The following is an 8,621-nucleotide window of genomic DNA, read 5'->3' as shown; positions in this document are numbered from 1 at the left end:
CAGTGTGTGGGAAAGAGAGATGCAGCCTTTTATTTGTAGGTCACAGGTAAAAATGGATGGAAGGGGTTGACAAAAGCAGCCTAAACCTTTTTCCTCTATCTTTCTGGTTCCTTTCTGTCCTGAAGGCGTGATGTGGCAGGGAAGGGGTGGCTTTGCAAAGGTTGCTGGGACAGGACAGAAGCCTTCTCATGTTTATCACTATTTTGTGCATATTAACATTGATGGCTTTTTATGCTGAGACGTTTGGAGAGCTCTGATTCTACATGGCACTTAAACACATGCTAACTGGGGACCCCATGCCCTTGAGTTCCAGCTGAATGTGCTATTCAGTGCACCCATTCATTCTGCAAGCCAGTGGGGGGTGGGAAATCACTCTCAGAACCTAAAATTATCCTTTTTCTTTCCTCACTTTCTCCAGTGCACCTGCACCAGCTTTGTCCATTTGTGAGAATTTTATTAATTTGCAAGAATGAGCTCAATTAACACAACCCATTTATTAAAGCAAATTAACTCACTTACCTCCTTTATGTAAGCCCAAACTGCTCCATCGTTTTTTAAAAAAGTCCCTTGCGTTTCTCTCTGAACTGCGTTGATAGATTTTTTCTCCCCTATTCCTCAGAATAGAGGACTGAATGTTGATCTGCAAAACACAGAGCTGGCACTGCGGGTGCTGAGCATTCATACTCTTCCTAGGCAGCCGAAATAAATTTTTCTGAAGGAAAAGGGTAAAGAAATATTTCCATGCCAAGCCACTGGCTATAAATTCAGAAGACTGGCAAAGAAAGCAGCATGTTTGTAGTCCTCAAATTCTTTGGCAGGGGCATAACTCTGTTGGCAGCTCTGCCAAAACATTAGATGCAGGAAAAAAGGTTGGGAAGGCCCCCATAAATGTCTGGGTCAGAACAGGCTTGGGCTTGGAGAAACCATTTACAGAGGAGGAAGAAAGGAGGCTCTGCATCTCATGCAATTAACATGCACAGGGTGGATTTAGGATTCTGCAACCTGCCAATAATTTAGAGCAGCATTTTCCAAACTAATTTGGCCATGGAACACTTTTGGAGTTGGAATACATTGAAGGAACACACACATGCTGGTTAACGGGTGGGGGGTGTTTCATCCCGAAAAATTGCCACATGCCATGCTTTAAAGTTGATTTAAAAGAGTTAGTTTTTTTAGATGTCTTTTATCTTACAAAGAACAAAAAATAGCAAGAGAAAATCATCCGAATGAACAACTAATGTCCATGTAATAGGAGAATGATTAGCAACCCAATAATTGAGTATAAAAGTTAAGTACAAACGCAAAACAAAACATCACTATAACAGCCGAAAGAAGGATGGTTAGTGCCGTTCTTTTGTCCAAAAATAGCGTAGTATTTTTGATACACACACCATTTCTTATGTAATATTTTAGAAGGAAAAATTCCACTAGCATTGACATTTTTTCACAGAACACCCATTCACATTGCGCAGAACACCAGCGTTCCACGGAACACGGTTTGGGAAACGCTGATCTAGAGACGGGGTGAAAATTTAAAAACATCTTTGGCAGACTGGTACCTCCCACCATTGTTTTTCCATGGGTGTTAGCAGTCTAAATGCTCAAAAAATGTTCCTGGTGAAATCTGGAGTTTTATCAAAATCAAAGTTTTTGAGAAGAAAGTATCAATTTTTGACCAGAGTTTCCAGTTTTTTTCCTAATGGGATAATTCTCAGAGGGACGTTTTGCTGTGATTACAAAATGTTTCTTTTGACATTTACGAATTGCAATGTTTTTGGAAACATTTTTGTGCTGACGTTTCTGATAGTTTGAATGTTTGTCCTTCTGGGGGAGAAAAATAGGAATTGAAATTTGTCTTTGCTGGAAACCCCATTTTTTGACCAGCTCTATTAAAAACCAACGTTGTTCTCTGGGAAACACAGGAAGACTGTTGATTAAAGAAAACATCTGGGAGTTGCCCAGTTTGCTTATGGGCAACTTGAAAAGAGGAAGTAAACTATGTATGAATAATTTTTCGCCTTGTGCTGTTTTAGAGAAGAGAACCTTTGAAGACACCATGGACATGTTTCTTAAGGCTCAGATTCGCTCCAGGCAGAGGGCCAATACAGGATCTACACAGCACGCAAGCTCTCAGGTTGGTTCATTTGTCCATCACGTTTGTATGGCTACCCTGACCATCTAGTTGGGTGCCTCACATCACAAACATGAATAAATTTATCTTTATAATGCTCCGGTGAGGCACAGATGGATTGTTATCCCCATTTTACAGAGTCCTGTTGGAGGAAACTGAGACTCGCCCAGAGTCAGTCACTCGAAGAGTCCAAGCAGCGCTAGGAAACGAACTTAGGTCTCGTGAACCCTGGTCTGGAGCTTCAGCTTCTAGTCCAGCTTTCCTCCCTGCTGCTTTTCCTTCTCCAGTCTCTTTGGAAAGGGTCAGCCATTTTTAAAAAAGAAACCCCACCCCACTATGGGCTCCAGGGACTGTTGGACAGGACAGTTTGCTGGTGTCGTAAAATCACGTAGGCCCTGCAGATGGCAGTTCTCCAGAGTGGCACATGCAGAGCAGCATATGGCTGGAATGGCTTTGCCAGCCAGATAAACCCTTGCAGTTGTGTTAGCTAGTGAGGGAAGTTGCCTTTAAAGCACCCACTGCGAATGTCTCATCCAGGATTTTAAGATCTTTCCCTCAGGGTACATCTACACTGCAAAACTTGAGTTAGCAGACACTGAGCCTGAAGCTCTACACTCATTTGTAGGGCTTGCTGAACCCTGGGTCCCAGCCTGAACTTTCAGTGCTTACACTGCTCTACGCAGACCTGAAGCCACCCACCTGTACCCTAGATTTCTGAGCACACCTCCCAAAATGCAGGACCGGAGGAACGTTTTGTGGTCTCAGCGCCAAACACATTCAGTGTTATTATTGGCCCCTTTCAAGTGTGCGCCTGGTTTTGCAGGGCTGCAGTATACCTGGTAATGAGTTTCAGAGGCATTTTGCGTTGCACACCCTTGCATGATTACATGTACCACTATACACAGCTTCCTCAGCCCCCTGCCTTTCTCGTTGAGCCATCCACCCATGTGTACACGGTAAGCAGATGTTTCATAGTGATTAGGGGAAACGCTCCACAGATTTAACTCCTTAATCGTCCAGAAGCGCCACAGCCAGGACCCTCCCTATTTCACCAGTCACAGTATGTGGTCCTGGTCTCAGCTCAATAAAGTTCCACGGCCAGCAGCTACCTGAACAATTTTGACAAGTCCCTCCCGCCACACCACATCCTGCCATGTGAGCAAGCCACTTGTGAACACCATTTCCTCAGGGTAGGTCTTGGGAACCCGAACTCACATGTCCTCCTCTTGTTGCTATCTGCTTACTAGCCTACTACCTGGTCACCACCACCTCTCTCAATACCTGTTCCCCTCTACCTTGGACATGTTCTCTACCCAGGAGGGGCTGTTCTCCCACGCAAGCCTGACCTGCGTCCTCTTTCCATGTTTCCCTTGACATGAGCTATTCTAATTCAAGAATCTGGTGGCAAGTTAGAAAACAGCTTGTTTAATCTGAGAGGGATTGATCCAAACACATCTACAAGTGAGACTAAGTGGGAGCCACCCAAGTCACCAGCTAATTCCATTGGTGCAGAGCAGACCACTGTCCGTAGAAATTGGCCCAAACCAGTCCCCAGTGGGACATTCATTGACAGTGGGTTTGTCCAAGGGACCAAAAGCCTGGAGTAGTAGATCATCAGACTGATGTATCATTGGCTGATCAATGATCCTGAGAGCAGAAGGGTGCCACCCACTGGCACTGGGCATCTGATTAACCCTTTCTTGAGTCACATCCACCACAGAACTCGGTCCATCAGTTAGATCCATGGTGTCCAACACACTAGCCATTAGCTATATATGGCTATTTGGCTGGTTGAGTGTGGCTAGTTGGCTTGAACAACAAATATATTTTCAGAATAATACGGATACTTCTTCAGAACTGGTTGGACACCATGAAATGAGACCATCAAGGTGTCCACATCTCCTTGTAGGCAAGGACAAGCTCAGCCTGCCACTGTGCATAAGATTTACCAGACAGGAAAAAAAATGTGTGACCATGGAGATGATTTTGTCTGCCCTATGGTAGCCAGGCACATAATGGGCGCAGACAATTTATGGAGGCTGGACTTTCTGCACATCATTTTAGCCAGGGCTCAAACTGGGATACCTATGAGTCACACACAGAGCAGAAGTACTGCAGCCAGAAAACACAGCAACGAGTGCGAACAGGAACACGGCTGAGAAGAAAGTGCCGAGTAAACACTCAAGATGTGAGAAAAAGTGAAAGGTCTGGATTTTATTTCCCCAGAGTTAGAAACTGAGACATTGCTAGCGCCACCAAAGATCATTCAGTTGGTACCTTTTCCGTTAAAATGGGTCATTTCAGAGCAAAAGCCGGACCCTTTTTCACAGTTTAAACTTTCAACTTTGAATTTGTGCACACGTCGGATGCAGAAACAGCTGTTATTTGTTGCAATTAGTGGAAAAGCAAAATTTGAAGGGCACGTGAGCCATAGGAGTGAAACAAGAGTTTCAGGGGTGAACTTCATGGGCTGTCTTTCACCAGGTCAATATGCAATAAGTGACAAGCCAGTACGCTGAATGTTGGTGCCTAGATGCTGTGGCCATGGGTGATTTGGAAACAGCGAGGGATCTCAGTGGAGACAGCATCCCTGAAAGATAAGTGTGACTTCATACAGCCCCCCGAGCAGTGGATAAACATCAGGGCATTGGAGTGGCGTTAATGAAAACAATCAGTAGGGGAATAATAGGCTGAAGATCAGTAAAACAGGGCATGAAGACTGAATGATTCACTCCTCTTTGGGGGAAGGGGGCAGAAAACCTTAAGAAGGGATGTGCAAGGATCATTAGGAGCTGATATAATGCGTGAACGTGTCCTCCTGTTTCCTGTGCTAACCGAGTCCTGTGACTAAACAGTCTCCAGCCGCTGATAATCTGACACTTTAAATCAGCATTACATTTACTTACCAGATCCATCCATGTGACCTCCAACTTCCAGGTGGTCACAGATTGTGCTTGCTTATTGTGAGCTTGGGGAAAACCACTCCCAAGAACGGGCCAGGCTTCTTCAAGCCACCTGGCTCCTTTGCAGATTTGTGTTGCCTTCGCGCTGCTTGGCTGCCCTGGGGCAGTGAATGAAGCAATATTTGGAACCAGTCCCCCCCTGCTTTTCATCCAGTGGCACCCAATAACTCTTTTGCAAAGTGATGGTCAAGTGGATGTAAAACATTGCCGTGAGTGTGAGCGAGTGGAGCCGTCAGTGCTTGTTGGGTGTTAGCAGCTGTTCTGTGCTGGTGGCACTGGCTTCATTTGGTGCGTTACAGGCATACATCAGCCCAGTGAATCTGCAAAATGCGAGTGTTTCTACGGGAGAAATTCCACGCTTAGATTAAAGAATTTGTCAAAGTTTAATAAAACAAGAGCCCCAAGGCCTCCATTAATTAGCAAATTAGCTCATCAAGAGTGTCCCTAATTTATCTAATATTAAGCAGCCCTATTAATTAAACAAGAGCATGGTTTTTTTAATTTGCCTTGCAAAATCACACATTTAACCGATAAATGACTCATTTAAGCCGTTATTGCAAAAGTTTCCAAAACAAGTAGAAACCAGAGAGTTACAGGGAATTAAGAGTAGAGGCTGCTAATCGAATGCCATTTATACCAGAAATTGAGCTGCCATTCTTATGCCCTTATTCCTCTCTTCGTCTCCACTTATCAGCCTCCTTGAGACAGAATTAGAGAATAGTGGGATGGGTATTTTGTTTGTAACAAAGCTACTGCATATCGCAAGATGGAGCCATGGTTTCCACGTTGCTCAATCATCCTCATGATAGCGATGTATTTCTCTGTTGTGCCACCAACCAAGCTCCATTCCTCAAACTGATTTGTGCTCCCCAGACACTGTGAACCAGTAAACCAGACCTTGTTTTATTGAACGAATGCTTTTACTTGGTGGGAGGGGGCTAAGTTGCAGGAACTAGAATGGATGTCAACGGAGGGTTATTTTCCTAAAAAAGGGCACCTGTGCTTTCAGTCGTCCACACACCCCACACGGTTCTGTCTCCCGCCAGTCTTCTGTGGACCTTGGCTTAGTGACGGGCTTTCGGCCCTCCCCAGTTCTGTCTGCTGCCAGTGTCCTGGAGCTGGGGAAAATCTTTTTTTGGCCATTCCTGGAGCAATCCTCTGCAATGAGCAGGGCCCACACAGCCCAGCAGCTTTTGAAAACTAGCTGCAACTGAATTATGAAAGATTTTTATAAAAATCAGCAAGTGTGTGTCTTGTCAGCTGGCCCTCCACCGACTATTCCCCCTTTTCTCGATTGCAGCTGATCTCTTAATACTATACAACTTCTGTGCACAGTCTGGGTTTTCAACCGGCCCTCCACCGACTGTCCCCCGTCCCTTGCTTGCATCTGATCCCTCAAAATAATACAGGGGACAATCAAAAACATTGTAAGGAATGTGACAGCAAGATATCAAACCTGCTGAAGGAATTTGAGGACTGTATTCTTTGGAGAGGCAAATGGGAAGAGCTGTTTGGTTGTATAGCCGCAAATGTAAATGGAGTATGTGCATATATGTGAATAGTTGCTTGTTTGCAAATGCTGCTGGGAAGGAGGAAAAAACAGTGGTGTTTTGCCCATTGTAAACAACTTGTCATTGTAAAGTCGGAAATTAAGCTATCACCCAGGTAGGAACTGTGGAATACCCCTAATCTTCAAATATTGTGGGGGTACACATGGCTGTGTAAGAGGTAGATCCCACAGGGCTTCTCTCAGCAGAGCCCTGTGAAGTAGAAGCGTGCGGGGGGAGAGGATACTGGTTGAACCAGCTGGCTGGGAGCCTTTTGGCCATACAGCCATAAGTCTGGTTTGACTAGTCCTCCCCCGACTGATCAAAGACAGAACTAAAGCCCAGACTAATGCTGGGGTCTGTAGTTATTTTGTGAGAATCCACCCTGGCTGGTATTGAGATTCTTGTGGCTAGGGCTGAAGCCACTGGTAGCTGAAATCATTTGTGGCTAGACCCATAGTTGATGCCATAGAGAGCTGAAATCACTGGCAGCTGAAACCACAGAGAGCTAGAATCACTGGGTTTTGCCCACAGCAAAACCCACCGTTCAGTGGGCCTGGTGGCTGGGGGCTGCGGCTGCCTGCTCGTGCCAGGGGCCGAACTTGGCTGCCCACCCCTGCATGAAAGTGTCATCCTTACTGTCCATGCTGTTGTCCACCTGCGGGATGTTCTGCATCCCGACCTTCAGGTATGAGAGGAGGCACCACCACCATCCCTTCAGGCACCCAAAGTCTCACTCCCCCACAATGTGGGCCTGGTTCAGCCAGGTGTTCTACATCTCCTGGCTTGGACTGACGTGGCTGGTATATGGCTGCATTAGCCACTACTGCAGGGAGTGGGCAGCATCCCCCACCATGCAGAGTGGCATAGTGATGTCTCCAAGTGGGACCTCTTGCTGAGAGATGACAGTCCTGGCCTCCATGCTGCCAGCAGAGGCCCAAATTCCAGCACACGCGTGCGTTGTCTGTCTGGCCCGCCCAGCCCACATAGATGTCCATGAACTGGCCTTTGCGATCCAGCGGGTCCTGGAGGACTCGAGTGGTAGCCCTTTCTATCGATGTAGTGGCTGGCACTGTGAGCTGGGGTTCAGATGGGGATGTGCGTCCTATCCAGGGATGTCGAAGTAGTTCAGGAAGCCAAGCACAGGGAACCCCATGACAGCTGCGTCCAGATCCCACATGTGGACAACCCCGTGGAGCAGCATTGCAGTGATGGCTTGGACGACCTGCGTGGGATGGAGGATGTGCACTCTCGTGGGGGCCATGATGGGGAGTTCCCAGCCCCTGCCCCTCTTCCCCCCCGCCTCCTGGCCTCCGCTGCTGCCAAGGGTTCCCCTAGCTTGTGAGTCCCCTCCCCTTGAAGGTTGTTGAGGGACCCTCAAGGCAACTGCTGCATTTTGTGTTCACTGCAGGCAGGAAAAGCTCTTTGTGCAGCACCCTGTGGTCAGGCAGCTGATTTGGCTGTCATTTCTACCTCTGCTTTAAGGGCACAATGAATGCAAGGGTCTCAACATTCAAACGATCTCTGCATGCAATTAACTGTTCATGCAGAACCTGCTTGCGAATAAGTGCCATGAAGATAAGGCCAGGCCAGGCATTTGGTAGGACTTAGGCACCTTGAGCAGAAGGCCTCTGAAATGATTGGAGTTGGATCTGTTTTCTCCAGACCTGAGCTGGGGGCCGGGGGCGTGGCTATCACAGCATCCAGGATAGCAGTGTCCAAACAATGCCAGGAGCTCCACTGGGTTGCACACTAGCCCTCTGGTTCTTGCATGGGCTCTGCTTGGCATGCGGCAGCTCGGCAGGCCTCAGCGTATGCAGGGTGAGGGTGTTGGGAGGGGCCCTTTAAGGAAGCGGCTAGCTGCGGCCCCCGGAAGGGCTTGTCTGCCGTGCCACCCTGTCTGCACGGGGCCCCGCTCTGTTCTTTTGAAAGAGCACCTGGGGCTGTGTGGACGCTCCCTTTCAAAAGAGTGGATCAAGG

This window comes from Carettochelys insculpta, chromosome 18 (genome assembly GCF_033958435.1).
Source record: "Carettochelys insculpta isolate YL-2023 chromosome 18, ASM3395843v1, whole genome shotgun sequence".
Lineage (NCBI taxonomy): Eukaryota > Metazoa > Chordata > Testudines > Carettochelyidae > Carettochelys > Carettochelys insculpta.
The sequence above is the reverse complement of the archived record's forward strand: the minus strand, read 5'-3'. Positions refer to the sequence as shown.